The following is a 12,339-nucleotide window of genomic DNA, read 5'->3' as shown; positions in this document are numbered from 1 at the left end:
CTCTCTCTCTCTCTCTCTCTCTCTCTCTCTCTCTCTCTCTCTCTCTAATGTTCTGGCCAGCCGCTGATCACACAGCCCCGGGGGCTCGGCGCTAATGATGCTCCTTCAATGATGCTGATGATCACCGCCGCTGGAAAAGAAGCAGGCCATCTATACTGAAAGGTTGCCATGGCAACCAACTGTGACCCCCTTTAGTGCAAATCACAGGGCTGGTGGAACAATGGTTTATGTAGCACACACTGGCAACGCAGCCCTCTAAGCTCCTCAGACACGTCTCGCTTCGGCCTTTTATTTTATTTATGCTTTTCCTTTAAATAGATGCATCACATTAGGAACCTGTCAGACCGTGCTGTCCAAATGCTGCTCATGTGCCCTTGAGCATGGTATTTGACCTTTTGTCGCTGCTGCTGTGGAGCTTTTCGGCAAACGGTGGAACTTCGACACTTCGCAGGTTTAAAAAAAGAAAGCCTTTTAGCGTCTCATGAATAGCATTGATCCATACTAATAAACATTAAAGCTGATATCAGAGGTGATTTCTGTGAAGTCCTCCCCTCTGTAACGAGACAGCTTCACTCAGTTTAGTCATCTCCCCGTGCTCCTTAAGCCTCCTGCAACCCGTGAGACTCCTGAGGCCAAAGCAGGACAGGCCTATTACTCTAACTGATGAGTCACAGGTCTGCTGGCTGATTTCACTGAATTGCAGTGAGGCGGTGGTGGTGTTGGAGGTGGTGGTGGTGGTGGGGGGGGGGGTATGTGCCGGTGGTAATTGCTCTGCATGTAAGATGCAGCGAGAGAGAGAGCTCACCGGAGCTGACACGCTCCACTTCCCTCACCACAGTGATAGGAAGTGTCATTCAGCACTTTGAAAACATACCACGTAGATCCACAATATAAGTCTGCCACTCTCTGCTCCCACCTCCCACTCATTTCCTCTGAATCTCTCCCTCTCTGTCTCCCTGGGCTTCTCTTTCTTACCTCCGTGCCTCTCGCCTCTTTCTCTCTGTCTGCTCCTGTCAGCCCACTACGCTCGGCTGCTCTCATCTTGCACGCAAATGTCTTGTGGCATGACAGTCATGTAAGCGAGTGGCTGTGAACCACAAAGATGATCTCTGTCTCTCTCTCTCTCCGAGCCTCGGCGATAACCTTGGCTGAAGTGTGGCCCCTGCCCTTCCTTTCCAGCTCCGGCCTTTAATGCGCGAAATGCCTGTCGTCTGCCTGCCGTTCCTGCGCGCGTGTGCGTGAGCGTACATGCGGCTTGCGTGCCACACCTAGGTCCGTACACTACGAACGCTGCTGATACGATTATTGTTGTTTTATTTTTCAAGTAGACCCGAGACACATAGCATTTGCAAGTGACAGTTAAAGTACAGACTCTCGGCTTTAATTTGAGGTTATTCGCATCCAAATTGCAGGAAGGGTTTTGGAATTACAACTCTTTAATATGTGGCCCTGTCTTTTTCAAGAGCTCGAATGTAATTGAGCAATTTACTGAAAAGTTTTTTCCTGGAGTGAGGCTCTTTTTCTTTTAGAAATTTGCTCAGGAGCAGGACTCTTTGGACAGATAACACTAAAATTTAAGATGTACCAGAATGATGGAAAACAAAAAAAATTGTAGGAAAAGTAAAAGACGTGTAAAAAAAAAACATTAGAGGAGATATGATGCATTAGCATGTGGAGTGACACCTGGTCACTGGTGTTTATAGATGATGTGACAGAAGACAGCAGCAGCTGGATCAATTCTGCAGTTTATAGATATCCACACTTAGTAAAAGCTTACGAGTCAATCAGCTGATCTCAGTCCAGCTGATTAAGGCAAAACTAAATGCAGAAAGGCCCACGATCTGAAAAGTGGAAACCCATTCTCTGCTGATGTCCTGACCAAGTTTGAAATAAAACACCTAATTTCTGACTGTACAACTGCATTTGAGCTTCTAAAAATAAGAGGAAAGTCTTCTAGTGTCATTTGCACTTTTACTTTGGAGTTTCTCATTTCCAGGCACGCTGGCAATATCCACCTCCTCGATCAGAGCACAAAACATAATGTCCCCTGTCAGTATTCATGTGCAGAACCGTAGGCTGTCAGTTCTTCCATATCGTGATATATTTTCTGAATTTCACGAGCAATGTGGAGGATTTAGCCTACAGCCTCTCATACTGAGAAATACAGCGTGTCATATTGGCACATTTTTGATCACAGATTGTAACAGATTATACCCCAGCTATTAAGAATTTATATTTAGAAGAAAGACAGGCTGAGTATTTTTAGTTTTAGCCTTGGCGTGCTTAAAATAATGTTTAAAAGACTATTTCCGCTAACATGAGTGAAACTGGCGAATGCTCGTATGACGGCTGCGAAGCCAGAAATGTAACTGGCTTCGAGGGGAACGGGGAGGACCGTATCCAGTCTGAGGGGAGACGACGAGCTCCTTCTCTTCTTCCCGGCCTCTGTGAAGCGCAGCCCAAAGCGGCTAGTGTTTAAACCACCCAACTGTCTTAGTGGAACCACAGCGCAGAGCCTCGTGGTGGTCTGGGATAGGGAGAGAGATAGAGCAGTGTTTGGGAGGGGGATGGGTGCATTGGAAAGGGAGATGATGTGAAGAACATCTACCACACACACACACACACACCATCCCTGCGTCTGCACCCCCTCTCATCCTCTCTGCATGAACCCCCTAAACAAACTCACACACATGCTGAAAGATGAATGTCCAACAAATGGAGGCAAGAGGTGAGTGAGGGCCGTATGAGAGGCGTATTGTGCAGCCCCCCTCCCGTCTGAGAGGCCAGTAATCAAGGGGGCCCAGTCGGCGGGGCCAAGGGGGTTATGGGTGGAACGGGGTGACTGCTGCTGAGGTGGGGGCAGTCGCTGTCTCACTAGGATGTTATTTATTGGCTTACTTTGAATCCCCTGCTGCCGCCTGCAGTCTCTGTCACACCCACTGATCTTGTCCCCCCCCCCCAACGTTCTCTACCTCTTCCCCACATGAAGTATATTGTTCAAAAGTCTTCTGCTAAATAGCAAGGAATCAAGAGTTATCTACCTTATGTGAACATAATTCCACCTCCACGGCAGCTGAGATCGAGTACCAGCCACCAGCGATGAAGATGGATGTATAAAGAGCATCACCTCTTACTGTGTAATATCCTCAGGTGAAAGTTTAGATACTTTTCAGCAACTGACAGAAACCTATCATCCGGAGAAATGCCATTAAAGATGGCATTTTGAAATAAACCGTCAAAACCACAGAGAAATGTAGAACACAATGCATCCGCCTTAAGCTCAGACCTACGGGGAAATTACTCCCAGGAAAAAAACACTTTAAGGTTTGTCATAACTCCAAAGACAGAGTAATATGCACTGCTGTGGAGAACTAAGTACCTCCCATGATTCAGTGGCTTGTTGCTTCAGTTCATTGACGTTTGCAGGCATTTGTTTATGCACAGCTCTCTTAAGATCCCGCTACAGCATTTCAGTCCGGCTGACGTCAGTGAAATATCTTGACGCTATAGACTTGCTGCTGTGCTTGGGATCATTGTCCTGTTGCATGACCCAATTTGGGCCAAGCTTTATCTGTGAGACAGCTGTCCTCACATTTGACCCTACATTATTTTGGTGTACAGAGGAGTCGACTCAATGACTGCACGGTGCTCCGGCAAAACAAGCCCAAATCCTCACCCGTCCACCGCCGTGCTGACAGCTGGTATGAGGTGTTTGCGCTGCTTTGTTGTTTGTTCGTAGCTGAGCTGCAATGTTCCTCTTAGAAAGAAGAAGCTTCCTCCCGGCAACCCTTCCAAAGAAGCCACACTTATTCAGCCTCTTTCTAATTGCACTGTCATGAACTTTAACATTTAACATGCTAACCAAGGCCAGTGGAGTCTGTGATGTAGCTCTTGGGGTTTTTTGGGGGGTTTTTTGCATTTTCTGCGAGCATTGCACGGTCTGACCTCGGGGTCAGTTTGCTGGGACCTGCATTCCCGGAAAGATTGCGACACTGTCGTAGCACAAACCGTTTATTTATTTACATATTCTTTTTCTGTGGAGGAAGCAATAGATTCACAACTGTGAATGTGTGATCTATCTACAAATGTGAGTCACAGGGACTTTTTGAATATAAAGGACAAAAAAACAAGATTCAGTAATTTAATCTATTCCTTTACTTTTTGGGAAACCTTATGCGTTTCATTCTACCGCCGATGGCTCGGTTTGTGTTTGTATAATTTATTTGTTCCATTTTTCCCTGAAGATTTTTTTTCAAGTTTAAAAATCTTTTTCCTGCTCTCCAATTCTCCAGAGTGACTGGGCAAAGTGCTATGAACTCCAGCTGTGTTTACGCACCTTGTATGACCCCTCCATTTGATCTGTACTTTGAGGAAAATACGAGACCACGTGAAAGGAAATAATCATCAAGAACTTCTTATTTCTGTGTTTTGTTCCCATGTTAAAAACCCAGTAAAATTAAGTTATCAGCTAAAACTTATAAATATGAGGTGCTCTGCAGAGGTTAGGGCTCTGATCATGAACCAGCCTCTCTGTTAAATGCATAAAACGCCCCTATATACACCCATTTGTATATTTGACCTGTTATCTGAACAACCAAAGTGCAAAATACCACAAGTCACAAACAAGAGATCAGACATGGCAGCTTTTGTTTTAGAAAAAATAACCCTAACTGTGCTTTAGCTTTTCTTTCTGCCTCTCTGTTGGAGGCAGTGAATGTATATTAGAGGGATCCCAGAAGCTACAAAAATAATCTTCTCCCACACAGACGTGCCCAAGATGCTGGCACAGGAAACTGCAATTTGGCAGAAACGATCCCACACAATTTGTTTGCCTCCTGTGGCTCTTCATCGCGGGAGGTGACTGTTAGCGCAGTCGCTTCACAGCACAGAAGGTTCAAACCTCCTGGTCAGCTTTCTCCTTACTGTGTGGAGTCTGCGTGTTCTGCTTTCAGCCTGTGTGGGTTTCCTCCAGCTGCTCTGGCTTCCTCCCACAATCCAAAGACACGCTCTCCAGGTCAACCGGTGATTCTAAATTGACTTTACGTGTGGATAAAGAGTCTGTGCTTGTCTGTCTCTCTGTGTTGGATGGAGGTAGTATTAGGGATGGGCAGGTGGTCACTGCGTTACTTTTGCTGATGTTTTCCGCTACAATCCTGCAGCACATTTTCTGCATCTGCACAAACTCTTGCACCATCAGACGTATGAGGGAAAACCTGTAGACCGACTGATGGTGCAGGATAAAAATCAGGAAATCACAATGAGTGTCTGCGCAAAAATGTGGTAATCAATCTGCACTCAACAGAGCAACAGACCAACTGATCAATACACCCACTGAAAAAAGCCACGCCACAAACTGAAAACCACAGCACACAGCGTCAGTGTGCTGGTGTGAATGTGACCAGTAACCCACTGTAGGACTTTGGGGTGTCCTAAAACAAAGCATCATATTTATGGCACATTTCCTCCAAATATTCTAGATATTTGATCAAAATTACCCGTTTTATTTATTAGGGTTGCTATTTCAGCCAGGTAACAGCCTGGGCATCACTACTGGTTTCTTCATAGGCTGCTCTTTCATATAACCTGCACTACCTGTATACATTTCTACATTAATTAAACTGAACAAATAAAATTAGCCATTCCTTTCCAGTTCCTGTGCTCGGTACATGACAGATCTTTTCTTTCAGTGGAATTCTTTTCGTGGAATGATTGGAATGCCCCCAGCATGATAGGAAACATGTGTGTTAGATGAAGCAGTTGGCTGATTTTGGTTGTTGGGAGATAATGAGATAATGGGGTTCACAGTCACGTGGAGCGTACAGTACAGTGGATTACGGATGCATGATCCAAAAACACACATTCCAGCCGCAAACACTTGTGAAACGTAACACAGCAAGTTTGAGCAATGCAAAGGAACAGGAGCCATTAATCCGAGGATTATTATTCTGGTCTGGCAGGATCCACAATCTAATCTTCCACTGCCCCCACCATCAACCTCCTGGACAGCTACCATACTGAGGATTTGGGAATTCAGAAAAACTATACCTTATAACATTCCTGTTTCAAAATAGCTGTAAGCCTTGCACATGCAGCCAAAGTGCTTCAGGCTAGGGGGGGAGGGGGGCGGGTTGGCTTTAAGCTGCAACAGATTAACAACCAGCAGCATTTTTTTTAAGCCACACAGATGCAGGGACTCTAGTGATGGCAATTCCAGTCAGCTTTGGTCCAGACTGAAATATCTCAGCGAGTCTCGCATAGAGTACCACATTTTTTTCCTTCCCTGTTTCTATTTATATCATTTCTCTTCCGCTGAGGATAAATTCCCTGGTGATCCCTGGATATTTTTTTTCTGGGACACCATTAGCAGATCCAGCTCAAGATCAATGAAATATCTCAAAGTACCAGATGGATGTGTTCTAAACGCATTCATGGTTATCAGATGGTGCATCCTGGTGATTTCGGAGCTAATAATCACTGATGAGAATTCATAAAAAGCAATAATGGCCATCACATCTTCACTTCTCCAGCTGCACGCACTCTGCTTGAATCATTGCACATCACCTCACTGCAGAGGTCCTTTTTGAGTTTAAACGTGCTGCTGTGTTCCAGTATTATAGCTGATCCATAATGCACTCGATCATCACTCATTGCCGTTGTTGTGAGGCAGAGGCTGCACTGCTTCAGCAGGAACTGCTGCGGCGCCCGCAACTTCCAGCCTGCGAGCACGTCGATAACGAGCGGCGTGCCTCGCTGACAGAATCGTTTACTGCCCAGAGGGGTTGGAGACGAAAGTGGAGTGTGCATGCCTGCCTCTAACCTACTTAAAGCCTCTCGCTGCACAAATGGAAGTGTTGATATGCAACATGAGATCTCCTGGTGAATTCCTCCCTGCAAGTAGACTGACCAGAATAAATGTGTGAGATTAATGCCAGAGGAAGCACTGATGCGGTTGCTGTGCATGGCTGTGTGTGTGTGTTTGCCTTTTTCTTTGCTTGTGTCAGCATGTAAGTGTACAAAGATAATATTTAGCAAGTGTATCATATTTCAGGGGTATTCAGTGCACCACGCGGGCCAAATGCTGTGCGCAGTTCCTCTCTCCACATATACGGATGGCTGTTATGTAAAACAAAAAAGTGTGCAGGTATGAGAAAGAAATAGAAACAGGGAGGGGGAATGCTGTCCGTCCAGGGCGTGTACTCCTACTGTCAGCTGAGGAGCTATAGCATAGTTTCAGCTCCCTAATTCTATTTGCCTCTCAGGGGAACCTCCCCCCAAACCTCTGACACACAATTTTAAAGAGCTTTGTTGGGCAATTGGAGGAGGGAGAATGGAGGTGGTGTTGGTGGGTGGGGGAGGGGGGCAGTGTACTTCCAGCTCTTACTGAGCTGAGTCTGGAGAAGACATAAATCACACACGCACAGACACACGTACGTGCACGAGTCATGCTGCTTCATGAGGAGATGGAGTCCAGTATCTTGGTCAGGGGCCTCGTTCCTTGCCTGAAATGTTGGAAAGGGGCGGAAAGCAAAAAAAGGAAGAAGAAGAAGAAGAAGAAGAAGAGGGAATGGAGAGAAGAGCAAGACATCTTGTCATCTTCTGAGTGCTGTTACTGGGTGTTGTGGTTTCCAGGACTGGGTTACAGTTTTTCCTGTGTGTATAATTACAAGGACACGGTGATTACTATGCTTATGTATTTATCTCAATCATGCAGAGACGGGGGTATATTTTGGTCGCTCCTTTTCTTCTTCTTCTGTTTTTTTAAAGCTCAACTTTAACTTGGTTTTCTCGTGACTTTTATACAGTTAGCTGTTTCCCAACATCCACCCTGCTTTGATTCCCTGCCTGTAGATTTTAGTCAGGAATCTCAGATGTTCATTTAGTACAGTCCAAGTTTTGTTGTTTTAATTTATCAAAGCTTCAATTTACAAAGCTGAAGCCAGCAGCTCTGTGGAGGACCCGTGACCTATACCAGCAGCAAAGCAAAACCAACACTAATCGGGTAATTGGCATCCTTTTATGCCCTGCTGCCGATGAGCCACACTTTGCTCATAACCTGCCAGAGTTGTTCCCACACTTTACAAAAAGACAATAGAGCATGTAAGCATGGTATTATTCTTCAGAATTAAAACTATTACCCAAAAGTGTCTATATACCCTGTATTTACATTAAAAACATGTAACGCTACAAATCTCAAAGGATACCTAAAAACCCCAATCATGTTTCCCACCCTGCCTCCTCCTCAGTCTCTCCCAGAGCCTTTAAATAGTGTTCAGACCCGCAGGGACACATTTGCCTGAACACCCTGGAGAAGACAAAGGAGAAAACAGGTGAGCGGTTGCGACACTACAAACCCACTTGCAGTAAATCAGCACCCATTTTTGCAATCATTGCACAAATAAATTGCCCTCATTTTTCCAAACTACGTGATAATCAGTTATAGTTGTGATTAATACTGTCTGGTTGTATTACAGCATCTGCTCACCATGCACTAAGCAGAGACAGAATCACACAATTTGTTAAACTTTACAGCAAATAAGCAATAAATATTTAAGAGTTTCTAAATGTGCAAATGTATTTCCAAACGTGCAAAGACCTCGTCAGACAAAAATACAAATTGCTGTAAATGAGTGATGAAGCGTCTTCATTACACCTATCTGAGAATAAGAGGGTCATGTTTTGGTCCTATAGAATTATATGCATGCAGCACTAAATCCATAACCTAAATCAGGTATAGAACTGACTGTATTAGCTCTGATTCTAACCTAACAAATGCTTTTAGAGTGTTTACCCTTCAGCGAGATAGTTGAGCTTCTTCTCCAGCAGACACAGAAGCTATTTACACACACCACCTATTTCCCTCCCACAGCCATTTCTGCGCTGCGCAGCGCCCCTCTTGTCTCGACACTCTGTCATAACTGTCAGCCTTGCATTACTAAGTGCACCTACACAACCACCGTGCGGGCGTTTCAGCATCACTTTGCTGAGAAATACTGATTATTACAAGCAGGGTATCCCAAAGTTTCAATGATTTAAGTGCCGGGGAGCTAGCACAGGACTGCGGGCCAGACAGGAAAAATGCACACGCAGACACCTGTCATTAGTGTTTGTAATGTGTCTGTTCAGGACGTTATGTTAGTAAGGGTGATAATTGTGCTTATTTAGTAATATATGTCTCGACGCCAGCTTTGTTTGGCAGTGTTAGGGAGGCTTATTATGCTGTGGTGGCTATAACAGGAGAGAAATGCTCCTGTAGTCTGGTTCTGAGCTGCCAAATCATAGCATGACATGAACTGTGGCTATAATAAATTATTCTGTCTGTGTAATGCTCGAAGGCTTCATTAAAAAAAAGAAGCGCTACTGCTCCTTAAACTATTTAAGGGGTGAACTAAGTTTATATCTTAAAAATCCTGCTACTGTGGATGACCGCTGTGTAATCTGGCGTGGCTTGCATGCACTGCATTAGGAATAACACTAAATTGAACTTTGTTCCCTTTATAGAGGCACAGCTACATTTTTTATTGAAAGGACTAGAAGTGAGGACCTGTGTCCAAGCCTCCAAATCTTAAAAAGCTTAAAAAGGACAAACGGTGATGGAGTAAATAATATGCCTCTTGAAGTACACAACAGTAGTTAAATACCTCAAGGCCACACAAGCGTGCAGGTCCATTTTTTTTTTTAAAGGATATTTGAGGGTGATATCTAATTCCAGTGTGATACCGAGAACAAGTTTGAGGTAAGCCGTTTTTCCAAACGTCTAGAAGGCAATAGGGGCCAACTTGGCCTCTCCTCGTTGTTTAAACAATCTAGTATCTGCTCAGATATTCATATTTAAATCTTAACTGGGCCTCATGATGTTTTATCGGTTTGGCACACTGTGGAAAAAGCTGCTCGTTCTCAGTTAACACGGCACACCCACAGTCCTACTTTTCATAATAGGGCGCTCATCGCTGGAGGAGTTCCTTTTACTTTCACTTTTCTTTAGTGGAGCAAAAAATGTAACCAGACTCTTAACATCTGTGACGAGGGGGGTCTTGGAGACATTCAGTCACTCGCCTATATAGTTTGAATTATCCTCCTCTTCGCTTTCCCTTTGCCCACAGGTTTGATCTTCCTTGCATGCTCACTGCGTAGCCCAAGGGAATCCTTTATGCATCCTTGAGCTCCATGTTATAATAGATGTGGCTGCTCAGAGTTAGTGATTTGGCCTAATATTGAACTTTTCTTGCGCTTCCCCCACGTGTGGGAAAGAGACCTTGACCATCACACTGGTGTAATGGATTGGTTTAATATCAGAGAAAACTAATTTCTTCTTTCTTTTTTTTTTAATACAGACACTACATTTCAATCCTGGAAGATGCCACCTCAAGAGACTCGCACCTATTCAGATGAGAAAAAGAAACCACATGTGGTAAATATTTATTTGATGCTGGTAATCCAATCACAGCTGCGGAAAAGTGCTTTTCATGCTGTATTTTTCAAAAATTGATCGCATTGAGTCAATCCCTTTTTGAGTCATTTTTTGGCAAAAGTGACTATTATATTTCCTTTATTTATCTGGGTAAAAAGTGTCACTGACATTAAAAATGAATTTTCAAGAGCGATGCGGCCAAGATGGCAGCAGAAATTGCAACAATAGTAACATCAGTGTTCTATAAAGATATTTTTTAATGGGCCAGAAAAGACTGATTTGATTCTAAAGTAGTTACAATGACACAGAGTCATAAAGATGCTGCAAAACAAGTCATTTTTCATTTTATATCTAATCACTTCATAAATTCTGTTGACTATAGCCTAGTTCTTATTATAAGGAAAAATATTGCACTAATAAAAACACATAGAAACATCAGAAATCCCTCTTTGGCAGTTGATAGCTTTTTGGCACAAGACTGGCCCACTTGTCAACCAATCAGCATTCAACCAACGCACGGCGTCATCCACATCGAGCAATGTGCAGTTGGGACTTTGGAGGATGGCAGTTGGCTGAAAAACGCTTTCTGTAAGCTGTCCGTAGGCAGACACCTCTGCAAACACACACAATCACAGTACCATAAATGAAGCATCAGCCACAAGCCAACAGAGCAGTCCTCTGAAACCGCTGCGAAGAAACACTGGAGGGGAAAAGTGAAGCGACTATTGTGGGGGAGGTGAAGTGAGGAGGAGAAAGAGCATATTTGGTCTTAGCTGCAGTAGCTGATTCTAGACGGATATAAATCACTGGTGTTTATATGTTAAGCTTTGATCTGTTTATTCAGTCTTTTTTTTTTATAACTTATTCAGATTTACTCTCGGTGAACAGGGGATTTATTCTGATTGGGCTGGTTTCTTCCTGCCTCTAGTATTTTCATAGCAGTCCACCCTTCACATTTATTACTAATATCACTCTGCAGTTGCCGAAACAGGATGTTAGTTATTCCATTATTCGGTTTACTGGATTAAATATCACATGAAATAACTTCACGGGGTGAAGTAAACACAACCCAAATGATTTCATCAATTGCCGTTCAGTGTTTGCACACCAGTGGACTCATTTGTAACTGCGTAACCAAAACATTCATCTGCTCACTTCCAGCCCGGTTTATCACACTTACACAATTGTTAATTGTTGTTTGCTCACAGTGCCGGAGCCTCAGCAGAATCGTTAGCTCCTTTCAGCGCTGTGCTGAGCAAATACTTCAGCTCGTTTCAGCATTTAAACTTAAACTGATACTGTGTAGAGCTTTGCCATATGTGGCACAGGGATCAGTGGTGTCCAGAGGAGGAATCCTGCCGGTGAATTTACTCTTTTGAATGTTTTTTCTCTTTCTTTCAACAACTGTTGGATGGATTAATACAACAATAATCAGTTGACAGCAAACTTCAAGTTTTACAAACAAAAATACTAGATACTAGATTTTCTAAAAGGGTCCGAACAGGGGAATGGAAGCAATGGCTCAGTTCATAAGGTCTGACCAAATGCATAATGTGGGAGTCCATGTAAGACTTTAAAACTATTATGTTTTTAAAAGTATTCTTGCTTTTATTAGAACAGTGGGGAGCAGCGTGAAGGATGAAGAGGAAGGAGACATGCAACAGGGAGCCACAGGTCAGACTTGAACCCAGGCTGCTGTTATAAGGCATATAAGCAGATGCTCAACCACTGAGCTAAACTAAGGTAGGCCCTAAAATAATACATACAGAGAAAAAACCCAACAATCATATAATCCCTATGAGCAGGCACTTGGGCGACAGTGGGAAGGAAAAACTGCCTTTTAACCGGAAGAAACCTCCAACAGAACCAGGCTCAGGGAGGGGCGGCCATCTGCCGCAACCGGTTGGGGTGAGAGAAGGAAGACAGGATAA

The sequence above is a fragment of the Maylandia zebra genome, linkage group LG12 (assembly GCF_041146795.1).
Source record: "Maylandia zebra isolate NMK-2024a linkage group LG12, Mzebra_GT3a, whole genome shotgun sequence".
Classification (NCBI taxonomy): domain Eukaryota; kingdom Metazoa; phylum Chordata; class Actinopteri; order Cichliformes; family Cichlidae; genus Maylandia; species Maylandia zebra.
Note: the sequence above shows the minus strand (reverse complement) of the source record.